A 24,783-nucleotide genomic window follows, 5' to 3' on the forward strand; every position below is an offset into this window, starting at 1 on the left:
ATGCATCTGTGTATTACTATGTGATGTTCGATCCGATATTCAATACTTAGTATTCCTATTCGATTTCGAAAAAGTTTGCTTTCGTTCACACCTTACTTCTGGGAACTACATACAGAACACACCACTAACAATGCTAACCTCATGCTAGGCTACTTTCGCCGTAACCTTTACGATGCATTATCTTCTCTTTAAGGAGTGTAGACACCAAAATAAGGGGCTGAATTGAATGTAACATTATCTTTGCAAGTGTGCGAGGAACGCATTCACAAAGTATGACTTACAGCAGACGGCTAAAAGGTAACTTATTTGGATTTTAATGTCTATAAATGAAACGGCACTCCCTTCTCCGGACTCGTCGCGATAGCCACCACGAAAACGTCGTTAGTGAGAACAAAATAATGTGATGTTAAAGACACTGGTGGTGACTCATTTTTACAGCGGCTTCAGGTGCGTTTGCCGAAACACGACTGGGATACGCAAGTACACGTCTTCCAACTGGCGCCGGGGGCGACGAACGTGGGCGACGAACGTGTGTTGAATTGAGCAGCAGACGGCATGAGTTTGCTGTCGTCGACGCTTCTGGTGGTTCACGTGACTTCCCTAGCGTCGGGTGCTCATCATTTACGTCATTGAAAGGTCATTCCCCCCCCCCCCCCCCCCCCTTGCTGGCGGGAATATGGCAACGAGAAACCGCGCTGTAGAAATCGCGCGATATTTCATGATTGAGTACACGATCGTGCATATGCCGTCGTTATTAGGGTCTTCTAGATGCTGTGTATTATCCAAGAGTAAAAAAATTGTCACCCGAGAATTTGGTGCCTGCACTCCTTTAAGTTAACTCTCTGTAAAACACTAGTTCATACCAAACAGGAATTTGATCCAGCGGTTCCCGACCCCTTTACGAAAACTTCATTATGTCGCTATAGCTATAGTAGAAAGCAATTCAGTTCATTTTTACTTTCTTAAACTATAATCGAGAGAGCGAGAGAAAGAGAGAGAGAGAGATACGGATGGCGCGGTGGCTTCCGAGAGCGTGGCGGAGGCATGCGCACGCGCGCGTCACGTGACCGCCTCGCCGACGTTGTGCTGCCGTATCTGCTCCGTCGAGGCCCGCTGGTGACGCGGCCTCGCTGAGGTGCCCCTCTCTCCTCGCACAATACCTGGCACGCTATATCACGGCAGCATATGTTCCGATTCGCCGGCTCTGCTCCGTCGAGGTGCGCTCGTGACGTGGTACGTGTCGCAGCCAATGGGAATTTAGGTGCCGTTTCGCTGCTACAGACGCCGCCCTTTTAGTTCAGTGGACCATTTGTCGCTTTCGCATCAATAAATGAACATCCTCACCGCAACATTACTTCATCACGTCTACCTTGACGCAGTCTTCACGCAGGCTTAGACGCTGCTCGCGGAAATGTTGCACTGGTGTCAGGAAACGCCTCACAATATCGTTTCCTCAAACAATACCCGCCTTGCCGGCAGCGGCGAAGGCACTCAATATACGTCTCACCGCGGTTCACATTTATGATTGCGTTTCCTCCGTTATCTCGAACTTGCGCTGTTCCTTCTGCATCTCATAAAGAGTGCAGCGATGCATGCGACGGCTGACGGTAGAGTCAGTCAATCAGGAAAGTGATTATACGCACCGGCAGAATCATGCCCATCCGTGCCGGGTGTACCTGAGGCCATTTCGATCGTCTGAACAGATAGTGTTGCAAAATAGTGTGGCCCCATGGGAGTACTCAGCCGTTTCGACAAAAAACAACATTGTCAAATGTCCCAGTGAAGTAAAGCGGCCAGACGGTGTAAGCAGCTGCAGAAAGTCCGTCACTGTAAATTCCCGCATTTGTTATTTCCTTCCTTTCAATTCTTGCCCTAACAGTGCCTAATGATAGCTTAGCCTTGTAACTTTACCATATCTGATATTCTGTATCGTTTTCATAAAGCATAATACTGATTTAGGGTACCCTTTTTATACGCTGGAGCGAAGTTTCCAGTTGGCAACAGTTCAGCACACGAACTAGTATTTAACCAATTACTACAATAATTGTTGAAAATGAAGCAGGACACCGACCTTGGTTAGTGACATGCTTTATTTTGAACAATGCTTTTACCTGACCAGACGGTATTCCGTCGAACTCTTAACCATAATAATGACATTAGGTTATTACTAAAATAACATTTCATTGCCTTTTGTATAAATGTACCCTACGTAGGAAGCAATAGAGGTGAACTCATCGTTCTAATTTTCTAGGATGTGGTACTGCGGGCTTTACAAGGATAGGAAGACTGCGCAAACTACTGTGAAGCATGCACTGAGCACACATTCTGATGATTCCGTGCTCAATGTGAAGGTTGCGGACCGACGGTACGCGCAGGCGGGCCTCTTGTGTTTATCAATGCCCAGCGATTTCTATGTGCACGCGTCGTAATACATGTGCGCCTACTACATAAAGAACACGAGCAACATACAGCCCTTAAGAGGAAGAGCTCGAGGGCTCCTATATAAGTACTCGGGAACGGAAAGACCATTTTTCTCGGCAACCACTGCACCGAATTTCAGTTAGGTGTCCTCTGCGGATAGACAGTTACTGCGCTGCAGCAACCACTGCACCGAATTTGATTAGGTGTCCTCTACGGATAGACAGTTACTGCGCTGCACTTTATCCAATATATTAAACCTCCCCCCTTTCCGTTAAAAATCTCCACCGATTAGGTTTGTTGCATTTAAAAGAAAAATGTGAAGATATAATGACTGTCTGAAGCATACATATTATTTAGGCAGTCTATATTTTATTCAAACTTGTGCAAAATTGCAACATTTCAGGAAACAAAAGCTATCAAGTTTCTGACTCTGTAACTTAACAATGACAGTATTACAATTCTGCAAGCTGTACCTAATGAGACGTCTAATGGGGACAGAATTGATGAACTATGCAGCCCTTCGAAATATGCCACAAATTTGTGAGCTGGACATTTGCGAAACCGTAAACATTGTAACTAAATTCGCGTAAGCTATAAATTCTTACTTCAGTTTTGTCCGTTTTAGATGGTGTAATGGATGCAGTTTACAAAACTGCGAGAAATGTTTCTTGGCGCAGAGTTAAAGGTTCATAAATTTCGCCCTGGAAAGTTTTTAAACTGAACAATTATCGGAAAACGTCGTGAAATATTATGGGCTCTAAATGAGAACGCGAAAGCCGGAATAGAAGTTTCAAGAGTCGCTAGAATTCCCCTTTCTCTCTCATACGCAATGACATTTACTCGAATATGTCCCGTGGGTGTATCATTAAAGCGTGTATGCGGTTTATGTGTTCCTGAATAGGCGGCATTAAATTTGGGTCGCGTGCTAAAGTTTCCTATTAAGTGGACCCTGCATAGCGTCTACAGAGTGGTCATTCCAAACACGACTGAGGTTCACACGAACATGTTGACTTGAAGTGATCCAAGAGCAGCAGCTTTATATTATTGCACTGACGAGGACCTGTTCCTCTTGTTGAAACATTGGTTACAGCGTGAGACTTTCTTTCTTCGACTATATATTTGATCACGTGGGGTGATCACGTGTACTGACGCGCAAGTCGTGTGCAAGCTAACGCTACTGAATAATAGTCGCGGTTCTCGAGCGGGCGCTATATAATCGGGATCCTCCGCACAGTGCACGACGACAGCCTGTGTGGGCCACCTCTACCGCGTCTCCGTGCGCCTCGTGTTCTTTAACGCTGCTCCCGCCAGGCTCTATACGATGATCGCGCTGCGGTTTACCCCACGCGACTCGCGTATTGCAGCACAGCAGCGAAGTGTGGCGGAAACGATATAGGCGCTCGAGCAACCAAGTAGCGATGCAGTGGGACGCGTATGTACAGAGACGGAAAAAAGAAAAGAGAGATTGGTTGCGCAAAAGACCGACGTCGCGCAGCGTATCGCGCGCCGGTTGTGTGACGTCGGCGTGCGTCCATCGCGCAAGAAGGAGGAAGTATTACTGAAATGGGAGGCAACGGGCGGAATCTATCGCCGTATAGCTGCCACAAGCCCCATGTAAGGAACCACGCGGCCTCCTCAAACCGTTTCGTGCATGTGTGCCAATTGCCCGTCGATCTTGGAAGATAGGAAGCGAGAACAGGTCTGGACAGCCCGTTTGGAAACGACGATGCAGCAGTGGACACGTACGTTGAATTTCTTCAAATTTTGTCCTGGACGCTGGACCAATGCAGGTCCAGCGTGTCATATATATATATATATATATATATATATATATATATATATATATATATCGTGATAAGGCTTAAAATCCCAGGTGACGCTCCTTCCTAGTCATTTTCCTTATTATACGCCCGACTAGCACCCCAAAAAGCACTGTCAAATACTTCCGAGCTTCTTGGCGCAGTAACACGTGTGCAGAAGCTCAGTGCCTCCAGCTTTCCCTTCACTGACGGGGAGAGTTCTGTGCGAGTGTAAGAATTTTCGAACGAGTAATCCCTGGACGTCGCGGCAATGCCCTCTGGATCTCTGTGAGCCCTCGCGAGCCCTTGCTCAGGAGCAACGCGTATGCGCGTGCGCTTTGTACACTCAGGTACATAGCGCACGCGTGCAGAGAGGATTGCAGAGAGGAGGTGCTCTCTCTTTGATGGAAACGTCTTGTAGGGCGTGGCGCTGCCCTCGGTTTCCGGTAGAGCGAGAAACGTTTAGACTGACCCTAATGGCACGAATTTTCTCAGAGGAGTCCGCAATACTCACGCAATACTCCAACTGGAGTATTGCGTGAGGGGGGTAAGAGAAACAACATGTTATAACATCCGTTATACGTTCGGTATAGGGTTTTCAACGGTTGGTTGACGGATTTCATTGTCCCCCTCGTCGTCTACTCCGTTTTACGGTCAGTGTACCCTCGTTTATTTAAAAACGTGCAGCCTGTTAACGCAAACAAAGTGCCGCGGGTGGTGTCACCATAAACGATCCGTCACCGCTATGTTGCTGTGCATTGCAAAAGCACCGTAGCCTCCGGTCTGTGGACAGATTGCCGGACACATTTGAAATTAAGAGTTGAACTTCAGTTGCGCGTCGTGCGGATGATAGACCGACCCCTGCGAACGCCACAGACTATAATATATAAGCGCCCACTCAGACTTGATGGAACATGGTCATAACGGCGCGTTTTGAGGACAGGGCACAGAAAGAATGTACACAGGACTGTCGCCGAACTTCAAGTTCGGCGACTTTTCTGTGTGCATTCTTTCTGTTCTCTGTCCTCAAAACGCACTGCTATTGAAGTTCGGCGACTGTCCTGTGTGCATTCCTTCCGTGTCCTGTCGTCAAAACGCGCCGTTATATTCATGTTCCATCGAGCCAGCAACCAACTAGCCCATCTAAGTCTGTTACTGGCTAGCCCACAACAAACAAAACGCACACAAACAAACAAAATGGCACAGAACGACCCCTGGTTTCGCGCTATAGTCTATTCCCAAATGCGTTCGGCGGCTTGACATTATTGTGCAACTACTGAGGGCGCCCATTTTGATGCACTACTACATGCACAGAGCCCTCTCGCGATTAAACATAAGCTCGCCACACTGTTTGTACTGTCAAGTAGATTTCTAGTCCTGAAGCAATTGACCTCTCAACTAAGCAAGCTGAGTGCTCATAAACAAGAGACGCGGCGATGCATAGTTTCGGCAATACATGTATGTGCACTGACACTCGGCTTCGTCATCGCAGCTTTCGATCATTAACGCATACAGGTAACCTATGTAAGCTTGTTTTTGAGCTATAGCATGCTCGGCAGGCACGTATAATGGACCCGATTGCTTCAAAATCCTGGCAGTTACTGGCCGATTGATTGATTGATTGATTGATTGATTGATTGATTGATTGATTGATTGATTGACTGATTGACTGACGGAGTTTAAAGTCCCAAAGCAGTACAAGCGGCTGTCGCGGTTGGGAATCGAGCCCGGGACTTCGTTCTCAACAGCAGAACTTCATATCCTCTGAAGCGTCACGGCGGGCCCCCATTGTCGGATTCTCCGACAAGGCCGTAAATCACTTCGAGTTAGGGAAGAGCCCGCACAAGAATATTTCTTTAAAAAATAAATATAGAAACCAAGTAAAATAGAGGAACAGAGAGCAAGAATGAGAAAAAAAAAAGAATAAACGGGAAGAACTCGGTTATGCGAACGCCGGTTATCTGAACTCGGCACGTGAATGCGCGCCCATCGCTCACGTATTACGGTGAGCACGATTTTTCACGCGCTGCCGAGCGCCTTGCGGCGGCGGCGGTGACGGCACCGTCGGACGTCGCCGCCGGTCGCCGTCGCCGCACGAGTGCCCGTGACCGTGGGCGTCACAGGGCCGCAAACTCTCTCGGACCTGGCCGTCACTACGCCGCGCCGCCCATGTGCGCGCACACGTACATCGTGTACTCGGAGATCCGCGCACCTTGTCGCAGCGCCCGTCGCCCGGCAACTTCCGCCTTTCGTTCTTTATTTTCTCTCCCTGCGCGGCGCGTTTTCTTTCTCCGCTCCACGAGTGCGCGTAGCTACGTGTGCGTAACCAGCAACAAACAAAGGTCGCCGAGGCGTGCCTGTCTGTCAGCGGGGAACAAGGTCGCAATCCGGGCGTGCTGCAGTGTGCACGGCGCATTCCCAGGGAAAAAGCGTGCGGGAACTGTCACCGCCCGCCTTTGGCGCTGTAAGGCTTCCTGTTGGGTCAGTGTAGCGCTTCTCCATACGATGAAATTCGTCCCTCAGATATGTGTACGCGTTCATGACACTATACCGACGAAGATTCTGTTCTACGACTACCGGTTCAAAAATAATGCCACGTGCATCGTTGGGAATTGTCTGGGCGGGTGTATGCGATGCCTATATACCATATAGACGCGTGTAAGGGTCGCACCTCTTTTTTGAGTTTTCGCCGAGGTGCGGCCCTTACACAGGACTGTAACATTTGGCCTAATTTTTCCGACAGCATTTTTTCCGGGAACATGCGCGCTTTCCCGCGGAACGCCTTCCTCGATTTGTTCGTTGCGGCGAGCTCCTGTTTCTTGCTTCAACCGCCGACGTACGCAGTTGTCCTCGACGCCGAAGTTGCGGTCGGATGTTTGTTTGCCATGATGCTCGGCGTACTCCACTGCCTTAAGTCTTAATGCAGCGTCGTACGCTCTCAGACGCTTCCTCTCAATTGCACACTCCCGGCGGCTGACAGATAAGCCTAATGAGCGGCCGAGCTGGGCGCGAAAACTAATTGCACAGAGAAAAAGATGGCGGAGGTGACTTGCCCACTGCCGTGCAGGAATATGGAGGAACGGGTCACTTCCGCGCCCCGGACGCCATAGGGGAAAGCGTAATCGAGAAAATACGGCATTCGAGTGGCTGATTTCATGCGCCACCCTTCCAGGACTTTATTCAGGCAGACGTTCCCTAAATCCTGGTACTTACACTGGCTAACCTCTCTATCTTTCCTCCCATTTCGTCTCCCCCCACCCCCTCCAATTTCCTGCAGGATACGGGCTTCAATAAGACTCTGTAAATAACCTTTGTGTTAGCACGTTTTTCGCGCGTCTATGTGCTAAGTGTGTGTGTGTGTGTGTGTGAGCTTTGTTTTTGTTTTTGTCTCACTTTCCTTCATCCTTCACCATTTATTACACCTGGAGTAGCATGCCGAACCTGTCGTTAGGGTAGCCTTTCCAGAAACCATAGGCTTTTTCCATCTTTCATGTCAACATCGATTAAACATTTGTCTCTCTCGATCTCTTCAGATTATGCACACAAAAACAAAGAAACAAGCATAGGCGAGTATCAAAACTCAAGACAATTCTGTGCGTAAGCGCGTTGTAAGCGCGCCTTATGCCCGCCATCAAGGTGGCACTTCCCCTCACGATGTCTTCGCTATTTAAGTACGCTAATCCTAATCTGCGGCACGGGTATTCTCCTTGTTCAGAATGCCATCACATCGGGACACCCTTGTTACAGCGAGTTTTCTTTTCCAATGTTTGGAATGTGTGCATAGCAAATACCTGCCGCTTCTCAACAGCACAAATTGATTGATTGATTGATTGATCGATTAATTGATTGATTTGGCTCGACATCTCAAAACGAAATGCATTTAAAAAGGTTCACCAGTCTGTATTATGCAGCAGCTTCTACCTAAGTTTGCTACGTCGCAGGATCGCATGCTGTGAATATAGTATAATACGCTACACAGGGCCTTAAGAGCACGATCGGTAATTTTCTTAAGGAGAGGTTATACCGCAACACAAAATCTGCATGTGCAGTGACCTAGATATCCTCTTTGGTGCACAGAGTGATCACGAGCATATAAAATCCACAAATACATAATCAACACGAATTTCCTGCGTAACATTTTAAACATCCGGCTGAAGGCATATACCAAAGGCGAATGCAATCGTATTCGAAGGCGACCTCATTTTTCTTGTAACTTCCAGAGCACGCCTTTACCGGTATATTCATAATCAAGTTTGACATTCGGTACGCTGCAGTTTTGCACCTACAGGCGGCTGCCTCGACATCAAGACAAATCTCCACGTTAGCAAGCTTAGCCGGGCGGAGCTGACAACAGATGCGCTTTTATCCTCGGCTGGCAAAAACAACAATGGCTTCGTCTTTTCCATCGCAATAAGCTGCGTCACTAGGGGGTTCGTCTTTGCGATGCGGAGTTGGCGTACCGAGTGTAAAATTTGATTACGAATATCGTGGTACAGATGGATTCTGGAAGCATCAAACAGAATGGAGATGTCTTCGAAAAGGATTGCCTGCAAGTTTACGACACAAGCTTACACCATAACAACGATACTTTAGAGTTGTTTACTACAGTACGTTAATTTTGCATTTATTGACCTACGCGCGAAAATTGTCTTAGCCAAAGCATATAAACCACCTGTACAAGCAGCATTTGCGTAGCAAGCTTCAATTTTTTTTTTCTAATTAAAAGTACTGAGAAATTCACTACGAATGCCCTGTGTATTGTCACAGGGACACAGTGTTGTCTTAAAACCGTACTTAATAGTCACGCCAGTCCCTTTTCAAGCTTCTCTGGTATCGCCCTCTCCCTCTTCTTCTTCCAAGCCCAGCTCTAAGTTCAACCGTAACGTATGTCATCCCTACTTCTCACTCCTGACAGCATGCGCTAATACGGCAGACAGAGAAGGACGAAGTGACGCTCTGGGCAGACGATATGCACGTTTGCACTGTTTCTTTTTGTAGTTTTTGCCTGTCCTTAGCGTAATTATTACTCGTACGCTTTCTTCGATCGGGCGCGATTCTCGGCCTATCCCCGTTTGTGGCGAAGCATCATCATCATCATCTTTATCGTCGTCATCATCAACAACAACAACAACAACAACAACAACATTTACACAGTAAAGTTCTAGTGAGGAATAATGTGGTGCAGTAAGTCGGTTCGATGTTCTCGGAACAAACATCTACGAAATCACTCACGTTCGTGGAATCCAATCCGATCCCCACTACCCCCATTTTTTTTTAGATCTAGAAACGTGTAAGTCCTGCATTTGTAGGCGTTGCTCTACGCGCCTGTCAGTGCCGAGCAGTATAGCCGCCATGAGATCGCTTGTTTGTGTACATGCAAGACATCGCGCTCACGAAGCGCGGACGGCATTCCAGTGCACGCTTCCCGCATAGGCGAGTAGTAATATTAATCGCAAGCCTCATCTTACGATGCGCAGTATAGACACCGAAGGGGCAAAAGGATAACTCAGCACTGCATGCGTTTCATTCAGGGCGGCCATGTCAGCGCTATACACAGCCAACGGCAACTAACCGTTCGTGAACGCTTCCCTATTAACGTTTTCGCCTAGCCGTACGAGGCTACTATGCCGTTCCATTGGACCCGATGTGTCACCCGTTTGGCTCGATGATGTGTGCTGCCACAAGGCCTCTTACCTTTCCAAATACATAATATAGCCCTCCAAACAGCACTCCGCACTGTGCTTCGTACTGCGCTTTGTGCTTGAACATCAGCGTTCTGGCGTGACAACAAACCTCAAATGGAACGAGCATAACCTATAGCCCAAAACGTTCACTCATCGCCCAGCTCAGATAACCTCTCGGTCCGTCGTCTTAAGGCAATGGAATTCGCAAGGCTTGAACATCAGCGTTCTGGCGCGACAGCAAACTTCAAACGGAAGGAGCATCAGCTATGGCCCAAAACGTTCACCAATATCCCAGCTCAGATAACGTCTCGACCCGTCGTCATAAGGCAATGGCATTCGCAAGGCAGCGCAGTGGTGGGGGTGGGACTCACCGTGGCGGCATCGTCGTGGCGGCTGACGGCGGGCGCGACGCCGAATGCAGCCGGCCATGAAGCCAGCCGGCCCACGGCGCGCCGGTCTAGCTGCCGCGGGTCGTCCCCGTAGCCCAGTTCGGTCATTCCGAGGTGCGATGATCATGGACAAAGGAAAGCGTCACCGCTCGCCGCAGCCCACCCAGCCCAACGGTGAAGAAGGGCGCAGAATGCGCGCACGCTTCTTCGCGCTTCGCGGGTCGCACACGGCGCGCGCGGAGAAGCCATTCGGTCGGCGGGGCGTTTAGCGTGAACAAGATTTCCGCCCATTTTTCAACGCGGATGCCGGCGAGGTGCGATGTTGGTAAGCGGGTGCGGCACAGACCGGTGGGAAGAGGAGAAACGCGCTGATTATACCGTTCGACCCCTGTAACTGATGCGCATGTTGGGAGCATAGAGTTTTGTACAAGAATCACTAGAGGGAGAGAGCTCTGGCGCTGCGATCAGAAGGAAATGAAGGAACATTTATTACTAAGGTTGTGAACATATCTACCCAGCTGTCGGTTTAGGTCATTCTGGCATCCTTGAAGCCCTTGGGTTCAAGGATAACAAGGGAGCAGTAAACTTGCCCGCCTTAGGAATTAGTTATAAGAGTTGATTGGATGTTTGGTGGCGGAGAAGTAGGGAGACCACAAACGACAGAGGCGTATAAAAACAAAGTTCCTAATAAGGGTTCAGAAAGTTTGATGCTGTGAATTCGTGTGTGCGTGTGTGTGCGTGCGTGTGTGTGCGTGTGTGTTTTAAAAAATAGGTGCGACATTAGGCAGAATAAGAACAAAAAGCTTTTGTGCCGGCGCCCAGTTTCAAAAGGGACGCTCATAGCAACATCCATCCGTCCATCCATCCATCCATCCATCCATCCATCCATCCATCCATCCATCCATCCATCCATCCATCCGTCCGTCCACCCGTCCATCCATCCATCCATCCATCCATCCATCCATCCATCCATCCATCCATCCATCCATCCATCCATCCATCCATCCATCCATCCATCCATCCATCCATCCATCCATCCCAGTGTTGGACTATTAGCGAGCAGAAATACGCTTCTTTAACGTTTGCTTGCGTCATTAGAATTGCGCACGCACCGAGGCCATCTGCAGCACATAGCAACCACCATCACTGCGGCCTCGAGACCGCTGAACCGAAAATGGAGAAAGCAGCTCTGTTTTGCCGCTATTCAAGAGGCTGCCGATGCGGCTGTTTCTCTGGTAAAGCTTCAGCGGGAATCGTTCGAGCGTATAGAGCGTCGACGGTCGGCTCTCCGACCGAACCACGGGACGGACACACTGGAAAGCCTCGGAATGTAGGTAGCTCCTGTGGGGATGTCGCTGTTGATACCTTGCCAGAGTCTCGCAGGAACTGCGTCACGTCTGCGGGTTAATGCTGTTGCCATCACGAATAACAAGTATTTAATATAATAACATATATATAATAACAAGCTTATAATGTTTAGATTTCAGTTAAAACTACAAATAGCTTCCCCTCTGCTTTCCGTGGCTTCATCATCATCGTATGGTAGTCATTAATAAAAAATTGCGCCCCGCAATTGTCCTTCTCGAGTAAATGTACCAAGTTTACGCGAGATATGTTTCTCGTTTTCGCGCGCTTTTCATGAAACTGCGATTTTCGAGTCGCTCTTTCCTTGAAAGCGTGAAACGTTTCAGTTCCAGAATATGCTAATTACATACCCGTGTTGTTCACAGAACGCACTGTGTGTTGTTCATGCACAGGTGTCAAGACCAGTAGGTGCAGGCAGCGCTATGCGTCCGTTCCCTGCTTAACAGGTTATCGTGCGAAAATCAGTTCTGTTGGGACGACTGAGATAGGTGCTTTGAATAATTCTACTTCGGGACACGGGCAAAAACGCGTTGTTTGACGCAAGAGGCCGCTTGAGCGAATCATCTTAATCGGGAGTAGATCCATCCAAGTTGTTGCTGTTGGTTCTTTTCACAGGTCGGGTTGGCCCGGCATGCTTGGCTGCACTTTCTTTTAAAGCGAAGCCTTCTTAGGTGGCTTCCCCTACTCTGCCTGGACGATCGTCTGATGGGCCGATATTGGAGACAGCGTAATTGAAGATGGGGACGCGATGAGCCGATCCTGATAGATAGGTATTCGCATAGAAGGCTTTTAATCGGGCTTGTAACGCAGGCAGCACATCGTCGCAGCACCCACACTTACCACAGATTAAGCAATAGAACCAGCCAATCGCTGTCTCGGGCCTCAGAATGTTTGTTAGACGACCGCCTTGAGAACGTCCCTATAAACGCAGTAATAGCCACAGATCCGTCTGTCAGTGAAGAGAAGGCCGGAGTGGGCATTTTTTCGCCATCATTAAATTGGTCTTTCTCTCTACAACTGCCCGACTTTACACCAGTATTTCAGGCGGAGTTATTGGTTATCATTCTAGCTCTATGAAAACTTCCCTAATCTATTTATTCAGCCGTAATCATCACCGACTCCTTATCCGTTTGTTCTGCTCTATCAGTGATCAATTCATCGACTATTTTGAGAGAATTTCAGTCATCTGTCCCCCAACATTTACGCCTCATCCGTTTGGTATGGGCACCGGGACTCACTTTAAGCGAGTCAGCAGGCGCCCTAGCGGCGGCATCTCTTAAAGGCCCGTTACTGAGGATCCTAAAACCTTTGGCATACATCACGGATGCAAGATTTAAAAACTGTTGTGTTCAAGCAGAACATGATAAATCATATGTATTAAATAACACCGATTTTCAGCATCTTACGATTCCCTTGGTACAGCAGATGGTATTCAACAAGATCATTCGAAGTTTCATTCGTGAGAATGCGCTGCCCAATAGGAATACTTAATTTTTATTCCCACAGGTCTGGTTTGGCACCTTCCTCTCAATATTTTTTGTTGCAGCGAATTTAAAACTATGGAACATTTCTTTACAGAGTGTCGTAGGTCCGAGGTGCACAGAAAACGACTTCTGGAAGGTCCCCTTCGCAAACTTGGATTGGGCGTTACGCTTGCTGTGACACTGTCTCTTGGGGCGTCGGCACTAGGACACTGCAACGGCAAAGTGTGTGATGCCATATTTAATTTTTAAGGGAATCAAATAGATTGCCGGGTTAATGTTATCTCTTTACTCTACTGAATATGAACACAAAAGTATTAACTACAAATACTAAAATAATATAGCCTGAATTGATGTTAACCATTAGTATTAATTTAACATCATCTTTAAGTTAATAAATTCTATTTAAGTATTTTTCCCTTTTTACTTACTGCCGCCCGATTTATGGCCGATCCCCCATAGTGGGCTGAGCCGTATCCGTACGTACCAAACCGCTTAGTAGGTTCAGCTTTTTAATTAGTATGGTTAGTTAGGTGGTTATTAGTTCCTTTGTAAGTTAGGTTATTTAGGTGCCCTTTGTCGGGGGGGGGGGGAGGGAGGCAGGCAGACCAATACGCAATAAACAAATGTTAGGCATTGTCGCTATATCTGCGGAGAGCGATGCACCGTGCAAGCACTGAAACTGAAAACTTAAATGGATGCCTTTTACGCGTAACTGCATAAAAGTACGACAGCAGTGCAGCGTAATTCGATAAATGCGCAACACGGCCGGTTTCCAATGATAGAATAGCCCCAAGTGTATGCCTTCTTAATTCTGATTCAGGCCACAGTTACAAAAGCAGGCGAATCTGGAAATGACACAATGCGTTGTCGTCAAAGTCGTCGTCGTCGTCATCATCATCATCATCATCATCATCATCATCATCATCATCATCATTAGCCTGGTTACGTCCACTGCGGGGCAAAAGCCTCTCCCATACTTCTTCAACTACCCCGGTCATGTACTAATTGTGGCCATGTTGTCCCTGCACACTTCTTAATCTCATCCGCCCACCTAACTTTCTGCCGCCGTCTGCTACGCTTCCCTTCCCTTGAAATCCAGTCCGTAACCTTTAATGACCACCGGTTATCTTCCCTCCTCCCTACATGTCCTGCCCATGCCCATTTCTTTTTCTTGATTTCAACTAAGATGTCATTAACTCGCGTTTGCTCCCTCATCCAATCTGCTCTTTTCTTATCCCTTAACGTTGCACCCATCATTCTTCTTTCCATAGCTCGTTGCGTCGTCCTCAATTTAAGTAGAACCCTTTTCGTAAGCCTCCAGGTTTCTGCCCCGTACGTGGGTACTGGTACTATTATAGACTTTTCTCTTGAGGGGTAATGGCAACCTGCTGTTCATGATCTGAGAATGCCTGCCAAACGCACCCCAGCCCATTCTTATTCTTCTGATTATTTCAGTCTCATGATCCGGATCCGCGGTCACTACCTGTCCTAAGTAGATGTATTCTCTTACTACTTCCAGTGCCTCGTCACCTATCGTAAACTGCTGTTCTCTTCCGAGACTGTTAAACATTACTTTAGTTTTCTGCGGATAAATTTTTAGACCCACCCTTCTACTTTGCCCCTCCAGGTCAGTGAGCATGCATTGCAATTGATCCCCTGAGTTACTAAGCAAGGTAATATCATCAGCGAATCATAAGTTACTAAGGGATTCTCCATTAACTCTTATCCCCAATTCTTCCCATATATATATATATATATATGCGTAATGTTTCTGTTTGCGCCCATTGCGAGAGCCTTATGAAACGTTCCCATATAACGTTAGGCGGGAGTATCGTAACAGGAAGGAAAGTATTGAAGGAACCCGGTAACACTAAATCTGCCAAAACTTCGTACTGCTAACTAACTAATGACACCTTCGGCTAGTCGTTTTGGAACGCTCTGTAAACCGCTCCCGTGAGAAGCTTTACCTCGGAGTATACTCGGAAAGGAGCGGGCGCCTTGCGCACCGGCTGTTCGATCGCTCTGCTCCAGCATTTCTTTCTCTACGGCTGCAACGTCGAGAGTTCCGAACCCTGTCGCCGGAGCACGGAGTATGCGCCGGAGCAATCGTCAAGATTAATAGCACTTCTGTCGCGTGATCACTAGAGAGCGTCGCCACTGGCCACTGTTGGTGCCTGTGCATCATGACCGGGCAAATGCAGCGCTGGCGTCTCAACAAACGCAGGTGCGCGCCGTTTTCCATGGCAGCGTCTTCCTGGCAGCTTTTGCGGACTCCGATTTATGCTGTTTGCATGTGTCCGTGCCTCTGCGGTTTCCTCCTCTCCGACAGCGAGTAACGCAGTTCGGCTTGCGTGTTTGTCCCGTGACTCCGAGTTCAAGGAACGCCGAATACGCCGTATATGCTCCGTCAGAGGAGATGGAAGCGACCAGTCGACGGAGCCATAAAGATGCGAACGATTGGGGTGGTCTCGACAGCTGCGCGCACTTTCTTCAGGGGGGCGACCAGTGCACCCTTACTATCAGTCCCCTTAATCGCATTTATGAAAGTGCACATTGCTATGCCTCCGTGAATACTGGGTCGCCCTCGCGTACGCTCAAGTTACCTAACTTTACTTTCGTTGTTGTTAGATGCCTCCAAAGTGAGTGAAGTCCGTCCAAAATAATTCAAAGAAATGAGTGACCGATGGTGGGATCGAACTTCTGTATTCCAGCTCAGCAGCCCAATGCTCAAACCATATATTAGGCAACGATCGAACGCATGCTTCTTTCCTGCCGACGTCGCACTTTGAAACGTTTGGCGCGCATGCGTCACGAGGCAGTTTATCGCGATCTTCTCTCGCGACAGCTAGCGCTTTGAAACGCTGCGTTAGACTGCAATTTGCCTCCGGTAATGGCCCAAATTTTTGCGGACTTCACTTGTCTTCGGGGTGGCCCAAGTTTTTAGGCCAGACGATGATTCCCCCGAAACGAGTGAAGTCCGCGCCTATAATGCTGTCGCATCAAGACGTTTTACATCTTACACTACTGATATGTTCCTTAAAAACTCCGTGACGTCAATGTGACGTACTGGATTTCGAAGTGTGTTCTAGCATTCGAGCAGTTTTTGCGCAAGAAAGGTTGTATTGAACTTGCTATGTTTAGGCTTTGGTTGCTTTAGAAGGCAAAGCAGGCATTTCTTATTGTAAATAATTACCTACACTCCCTTCCACAAGGAACTTGCCGTGCTGCAAAAACTACCATTAAGCCAGCTCCGCGTGCTTCGTGGGAACCGAATAGAAGGGAATGGAATCTAGTTCCGTGCTACAGCGTTGGTTTCCAAACGCTACATAATTTTTTTTTTGATGCGATAACATTATATGTCCCATTGAGCGACAATCCGTCGTGGTCGGCGTGACCGAAAGATGGTACCAAAAATGGCCGATGGCGGAAAGAGTGAAAACACGTCGAAAAATGCTCGGGTTTGACGGCAAATTTCTCAGGAAGCTTCCCGTACATAAAGTAAATTAGTGCCATTGAAAAGCAAATTTTGTACATTTCGGTCTGGATGGGAATTGAACCCGGGCCACCGCGGCCCACCTTGGATTAAGAAGTCGAGCCTCCGGACCTCATTACAATACATGTTTTCACACACACACACACACCGGGGTCCGAGGCGAGCACCTTCTCTGATACAACGGCGGTTCTTCTTTTTTAAATTTATTGCACGGAAATGCGAAAATTAGTCACGTTACATTTAGACACACATGAAAAACAAATGCACAGACGCTACGCAATCCAGTGAAAATTCAAAAATCGGCCACGGTTGTGGCTGACTAAAGGTGTGCGTTGTGCGTGTGTTCATGAGCATGTTCATGACGTTCCAAGGTCTACAAACGATATAATGCTTTCGCATTGCCGCACCTAAACAGTCTTAGGTGCCAAAATTTTTTTATTCGTAATGTCCTGAATGAGTCCTAGCAATAAGCGTGTGTTTTTGTATAAAAGCGATGTCGAAGTTATATCCGTCATCGATATAGCCCCTCACGAATGTTGCCAATTGCCAACCGCGTTTATAATGTCCGCGGAAAAAGAAAATTTGCTAATGAGTGGTGAAATTCTTCGTGAAGAAGCGTTGCGTTAATTACCAGATGGTGTTCCGCAGCCGGCGATGCAGGTTTACGCGCAATGGTGTTAGTAATGTGCTTGTTCATGTCGCAATAATGTTCGCTAATGTCGTGTTAAGTTTCAATGTAGCTGAAGAAATACTCTTTCTTTTCTCTTTTTTGGCATGATATATAAAGAGATTGGCTCACAAATATGGCGTTGGCTATTCATTGGCTCCAGAATGTGTGGCACATGCAACCTACAATTGCGACGTCGAACATATAACAACGTACAGCATATATTTTGTACAGCACAAAGACTCTTCTTCCGGCTCTTCCGCGCAGAAAGAACTTTCCGCGCCTTCGTCGGCATTTCACCCGGAGATGATGGCAGTTTATCTTAGTTTATCTAGACGAATTTCTCATTCATTCCCCAGCAGTCCCGGATCGTCTGGCATCCAGATAATTTCCGCTCCTTGTTGAGGTGTAGTTGCAGGTCTTTGTAAACGTTGACGGGGAGAGAGCATTCGTTTCTGCAGTTTTCGGCAACCTGCCATGGAATGTGTGAAAATGATCGACATTTGTGACTGACGTTCGACAGGTTTGATGGTACGTGCTACTTCTTGGCTTGCTGCACTGCTACGATTTTTAATTGGTGCTAGTTCCGTGAGCATGGTGTGGAAGGATTAGATGCTATTGTCGCTTATGAATCCGTGCCGTTTATGCTTGCATCGACGTGCATTCTATATGTCGGTTTGCTCATTGCGTATCCTTGGCAGTATGAGCTTTGTTCTCTACCTGTTTTATTTGTTACTGGTTGCGTGCGTCCAGGTATGGCAGCCACGCATATGGCGTCCCTGAGTTTGAGTGGTACCGAGTGTTGCAACTGTCAGTGGATGCGGGGATTATCAGTGCCCTATATATGGCTGCTATGTAAACGCTACCTTTGCTTTGTGCGTTGTAGCAGGCGTCCTTGGCGCCTGCCATGTGCCGTGCGAACTGTCTCGACTGTGTTGTGTTGACCCACTTGGAAGAAGCTTCGGGATTGCAGATATCGGCTAGGCCCGTGGGTGGCATATTTGTGGCTCTGGGAATTAGGACATCCAGTATATCGGTGTCCAGCTTTCGTATACTGGTGTAAGGCATATGCTGTCGGAGTAGCGATATTATTAGCGCGTTCTTGAGTTTGAGCACGTCGATATCCTCTTGTTCGAGCATCTGCTGCGGCGTTGAACCCGTCCCTCTGTATTTTTGTGTACGCGCTAGCCTGAGTCCTTGCTCTTGTGTGGTTGTGGAGTCGCTGTACGACTTTGCAAATCAAGGTAATCGCAAGCGGTCACCATTCGCGATCGTGTACCAGTCTGAGTTCATGTTACGTTGGTCTTCTCTCGTACTAAAGCTGAAAGTGAGGCTTTGAACAACTTGCATAATTAACCTAAAACTATAGCGTGCCTATTCGCAGTACTCACGATGGAGAAGTAAGGCCATAGAGTGAAGCCACATTTCCTGCGCTGAAGTACACCTCAGAATTCCAGGACTTCAGAAAAAATCAGATCTACCACCGTCTGCGCTAAAACAATTGATCTTACTCCTGTTGCACCAGAGATACAGTAGCCACGTACACATGTATACTGACGGATCGACTACATCGACCAGTTCTGGCGGTGGTGTGTTTATACCGAGGAGAGGAATAACACTGCGATTCGAGACGTCTCATGTCACGACGTCCGCGGCTGCAGAACTCACGGCACATGTGCAATGCGCTTCAATTTATTGACACAGAGAGCCCTGGTACATGGCCGTGTTTTCCGACTCGAGACCCGCTTTGCGCAGCATGCAATCAGTTCTCCGACGGGGAGGTCACGAACAGCTGACGTACGAAATCGTCAAAATTCACCACGACGTCGAACAGAAAGGCCAGGAAATTATCTTCCAGTGGCTACCCGACCATTGCGAAATCAGTGGAAATGATCACATGGAGAAAGCTGCCCGAGAGCCACATCAAGAACCACACAGCGTTCCCATTCCTCCTTCCAGGACAGACGCTGCGTGGCAGCTTCTTCGCTTGGTACGCAAGCTCTCTTTAACACCGCGGAACACCCCAAATATAAGGCGCACCAGGCTGCACAAACTGAACCCTTCGCTCCAACGTCGACCTCCACCCGGGCTTCACCCACGTGAGGCGTCTCTTCTATACCGGCTGTGGTTGGGAGTGGCTCTCACTAAGGCGTACACTACTTTCATTAGAATGACAGACTGTGCTGCGAGCGCCGTCAGCGGTGACGAAGAGAATATCGAACATTTATTGTGCCACTGCCATTGATTTCAGTCGGAAAGACAAACATTATCTGCCTCATTGCGACATCTGGACGATCGGCCGTTGTTCGTGCAGGTGCTACTTGAAGACCGTCATCATCGCTCGTCGGCCCACGAAACTGTGAAGGTGCTTTTGTCTTTCTTGAGGGCGACTTGCCGATGTGAACGCCTTTGACTTCTTTTGGCCCACCGCGGCTTTCCTCTCCCCGCCAACCCCTTTTCCATCTCGTCTTTCTGTTCCCTCTTTCCCGTCCGTCAGAGTAGGGTAGCCAACCAGACGCATTTCTAGGTAACATCCCTGCCTTCTCTCTCTCTCTCTCTATCTCTCCTCCTCATCCTCCTCCTGCTCCTCATCTACTGCATCACTTCTTTTTTTGTTTTCACGATATGGCTACGTCGACGGTGATAGTCGATTAATGACCGTCTGAAATATTATTTTGTCTATTAGAAGCCGATACAGCCGCCACTGCGTAAGCTGAGGCATGTGCGATATCGCCTTGTTTGGATCGGACTGCTGGTACGATCTGTTGGGAACTCGGCGCTGACGCCCGTGGTTGTACCTGGGTCGCAAGCCCCAAGGGTAGCGTTGGCCTGGCGGCCTGGGGTACAACTGGAAGCATCCGAAGGTCCCGGCAAAGCATGAGTCGACTGGTAACAACAAAACAACTTGTTTATTTTAACATCGCAAAGAGTTGGCGGTCAGGTTGACCGAAGTAGAGAGACGGGAGAGCACTTCACTCAACAGAAGAAATCGGAGCCCTCTTTTTTGCGTCCGGGGGCAGCTGTTTTTATACTCTCGCAGTTGAGGGCGAGAAGGAACCCCTCAAAAGACGAGCACGTGAATGTACAATGGGCTAATGATGACGCACACTGACGTAGCGATGCCGTAGCACCATGACGAGCACGATCTCGTAGCACCCTGTCGAGCACGATCTCGTAGCACCCTGTTGTAGCGCTGCCGGTCGGGCACAATGACTGTAATGAGAGGATGGTCCCTGCTTTGGCATCGCCTGTTTCGGGCACAATGACTGGAATGAGAGGATGGTCCCTGCTTTGGCATCGCCTGTTTCGGGCACAATGACTGGAATGAGAGGATGGTCCCTGCTTTGGCATCGCCTGTTTCGGGCACAATGACTGGAATGAGAGGGTGATCTTTTGCGGTCGCATCGCCGCAGTCGCGCCTGGAAACACCTGCCGATGAGTGTTGCGGCGACGACGATCGGGCCAAAATGTCTGCCGCCCCGCCGCAGTCGCGCCGGCAAAACCACGTGTCGCAGGCGAAACGCAACAGACCGCCCCGCCGGGGGAAGGAGATCCCGATGGACAGGGGACTGCATCCGCTGTCCGGAGGGATGTCGCTCGATGATGCTCATAACCGAAGTCGGGCGTCCCTCGACGTTTCTTGAGCGCAGCGCACAGAGAAGGCCTCGTTCTCTTGTTCAGGTTCGCACGGGACACTGCAAAGTGACTTCGGGAGAGTTCACATTTTTGTTCTCGTTCCCGGTAAGCGTTAGAACTACGCTGAAACTCAACCGCTCAGTCAGCAAGCACGGCACAACCCTCACTAAGCCCTGCCAGGCTCTTTCCCCTTTTTATACCACTGCCTAGTTCCTTACAGTAGTCTAGCATCACTCAGAACGCGTCCACAAATTGAAAACTTGCACTAGAAAGCATATCATCACTTTGAAACACTAAACGAAAGCAATATGTTAAAAAAAATCCTGCCTCAGGAAAAAAAACATCAGTAACAAACAATTTTGAGGCTGATTCCTACGTTAGGGGCTTCGACTTAAGCCATCGGCGTTACCGTTGAGACTCCCCTTTTTGTAACGCACCTCAAAGGAATATTGTTGTAAAGCGAGGCTCCAGCGCAGGAGGCGGCCATTTTTGGGAGAGATGGTCTGCAGCCATTGGAGAGGGCAGTGATCCGTCTCAATGATAAACCTCGAGCCGGCTAGATAGCATGACAATTTCTGAACGGCCCACACGAGACACGCACACTCTTTCTCGGTGGCGCTATACGCCTGCTCACGACTGGTCAGCTTACGACTAGCATACAGGACGGGGTGTTCTACTTCTCCATTTTCCCGTTGGCACAGTACAACGCCCATGCCTCGCTCACTAGCATCGCACTGAACAATGAACCCTTTTGTATAGTCTGGCGATCGTAGCACAGGCTGGCTTGTTAGGGCACTCTTTAGGGCGCTAAAAGCTCTTTCCTTTGTCTCGTCCCAGACGACTGTTTGAGGCTCTGTCTTTCTTAGAGCATCCGTCAGGGGAGCCGCGATATCAGAGTACCTAGGGATGTACCTCTGATAGTAGCCGGCGACACCTAAGAACGACCGAATATCGGTCTTTGTGCGCGGTTGCGGAAAGTCTCGCACAGCGGCCACTTTTATTTCAGAGGGGCGGCGACGACCCTGACCAATCACGTGACCGAGGTAGACAACCTCGGCCTGTGCTAACTGGCACTTAGGAGCCTTTACTGTCAAGCCTGCTTCGCGCAGGCGGGTTAGCACTGCCCGCAAGTGTGTCATATGCTCAGACCAGGATGCGGAGAATATCGCTACGTCGTCTAGATACGGTAAAGCGAATTCTTGCTGTCCCCGCAACACTTTATCCATGAGACTTGAAAAACAGTATGGCGCGTTCTTCAAACCAAAACTCAACACTTTAGGACGGAATGTTCCCATTGGTGAAATGAACGCCGCATACCTACTAGCCTCTTCTGTAAGTGGAACCTGCCAATAACCCCTGACAAGATCTAGGGTGGAAATAAACTGAGCGCTACTAACTTTCTCAAGGCGCTCCTCGATGTTAGGGATCGGATAAATTTGATCCTTAGTGATGGAATTAAGCCTGCGGTAGTCGACGCAAGGACGAGGTTCCTTGCCCGGTACCTCAACTAAAATCAAAGGGGAGGTATAATCACTCTCACCTGCCTCAATAACACCGAGCTGTAGCATTTTCTTTACCTCAGCCTCCATAATATCGCTCTGGCGGGGTGACACCCGATACGCCTTGGATCGTACTGGCTCTGGGGAGGTAAGTTCTATATCATGAGTAAGTACCGAAGTCCTACCAGGCCTCTCAGAGAACAGACCTTGAAACTCTTGTAATAGCTGGTGTAGTTCGGTTTTCTGCTCAGGCGACAGCGGTGCTTTACTGATAAGGTCACTAATGACTTGACCGGTGTCTTCCCTGTTCGTCACTGAGCCTAGTCCCGGAAGCTCGACCGGAAGCTCTTCAGGAACGTTTACCATCATGCACACCACTGCTTCCCTTTGTCTATAAGGTTTGAGCAGATTACAGTGGTAAACTTGCTGTGCTTTCCGCTTTCCTGGCAGACTTACCACGTAGTTAACGTCCGACAGTTTCTGAACAATTCGCGCTGGGCCCTCCCACTGCACGTCTAGTTTGTTGTTTAGCGATGTGCGCAATATCATGACCTCATCGCCAACCTCAAAACGACGGGCCCTGGCTGTCCGATCATAATAAACCTTGGCCCTCTGCTGGGCCTTTGTCATTGCTGCACCTGACAACTCCTGTGCCCTTCTTAAGCGTTCGAGGAGCTTAAGCACGTACTCCACCACGACTGGGTCGTCGCCCCTACCTTCCCACGATTCTCGAAGCATGCGAAGCGGAGATCGAAGCGAGCGACCGTACACCAGTTCAGCTGGCGAAAACCCCGTAGCCGCATGCGGCGCGGTCCTTAAAGCAAACATCACCCCAGGCAGACACAGCTCCCAGTCAGTTCGATGTTCAAAACACAACGCTCTCAACACGCGCTTCATGACGAAGTGGCGCTTCTCAACGGAATTCGACTGTGGGTGGTACACTGAGCTGTGTAACAGCTTTACCTCACACCTTTCGAGAAAAGTTGTCGTCAAAGCGCTAGTAAACACTGTGCCCTGATCTGATTGGATTTCCGCAGGAAAACCAACTCGCGCAAATATGGACAGTAGTGCATTAACTATCTCAACTGAGCTGAGTTCTTTAAGCGGCACTGCTTCAGGGAACTTTGTCGCTGGGCAGATCACAGTCAAAATGTGTCTGTACCCCGTGGCTGTTACCGGCAGAGGTCCCACAGTATCAATAACGAGCCGTCTAAAAGGCTCCGTAATGATAGGTACCAATTTCAACGGCGCCCTCGATTTGTCCCCTGGTTTGCCCACCCGCTGACAAGTGTCACATGTCCTCACGAAATGGTCTGCGTCCCGAAAACACCCTGGCCAATAGTACTCTTGCAAGAGACGGTCCTTAGTTTTCTTAACTCCTAGGTGTCCGGACCACGAACCCCCATGCGACAAGCGCAACAGATCCTGACGATAGCATTGAGGCACGATCAGCTGATCGAACTCCACTCCTCTTCGGTCTAGATACTTCCGGTACAGGACTCCACCTCTTTCCACAAAACGCGCAGTTTTCCTGGCGATACCTTCTTTGACATTGCAGCGCACGTTTTCCAGGCTGCCATCCTTTTTTTGCTCGGCTATCAAAGCCGACCGGCTGACTTTTAGCAACCTATCAAGTCCGTCTGACGTAGGCGCGATGAGCAAATCAGTAGATAGCTCTTCTAACTTTCCCGAATCGGGATTTTCCTCTCCAGTATCTGGCGCCTTCAACGCTACAGACTCAATTTTATTCAGTTCGGGCGTGCTCTGAATATCAGCTTGCTGCGCCTCTGACCCTTTTTCGTTGTTTGATAACGTCGGCCCCGCAACTACCGCCTTTGCAGCGAGCTCCCGAACCTTCGATCTGGTTAAGGCCTGAACACTAGCTTCACCAAACAAAAGCCCCTTCTCGCGCAGGAGGTGATCGGACCTGTTTGAAAATAGGTACGGGTACTGGGGGGGCAGCATAGATGACACTGCCGCCTCCGTCTCAAGCGTTCCGAAAGGTCCTTCAATAAGCACCTTTGCTACCGGCAGACACACGCTATGAGCTTCCACGGCTTGCTTGATCCATGCGCACTCGCCCGTGAACATATGGGGTTCTACATAAGACGGGTGAACTACATCCATCGTAGCTGCGGAATCGCGAAGCACTCGGCACTCTTTTCCGTTCACGAGGAGGTCTCGCATGTAAGGCTCGAGAAGCTTCATGTTCTCGTCAGTGCTGCCTATTGAAAAAAACACAACTTTTGGTGTTGTTTCCGGACACTGCGCCGAAAAGTGACCCGGCTTCTGGCACGTATAACAAACGCGCGCTTGCCTCATCTCGAACCGCTTTCTGCGTTCGGC

General features: G+C 48.8%; 1 protein-coding gene across 1 annotated transcript in view; it reads left to right on the forward strand.

The window, feature by feature from the left end:
• The first annotated feature begins 4,013 nt into the window (after positions 1 to 4,013).
• LOC142575692 (NAD kinase-like) overlaps positions 4,014 to 24,783 on the forward strand; it is a 160,073-nt gene continuing 139,303 nt past the window's right edge. The window contains exon 1 of the mRNA XM_075685250.1: positions 4,014 to 4,163. The gene's annotated coding sequence lies outside the window, so the exon portion shown is untranslated. The remainder of the gene's footprint in view (positions 4,164 to 24,783) is intronic.

The sequence above is a fragment of the Dermacentor variabilis genome, chromosome 3, assembly GCF_050947875.1.
Source record: "Dermacentor variabilis isolate Ectoservices chromosome 3, ASM5094787v1, whole genome shotgun sequence".
Taxonomy (NCBI): Eukaryota; Metazoa; Arthropoda; class Arachnida; order Ixodida; family Ixodidae; genus Dermacentor; species Dermacentor variabilis.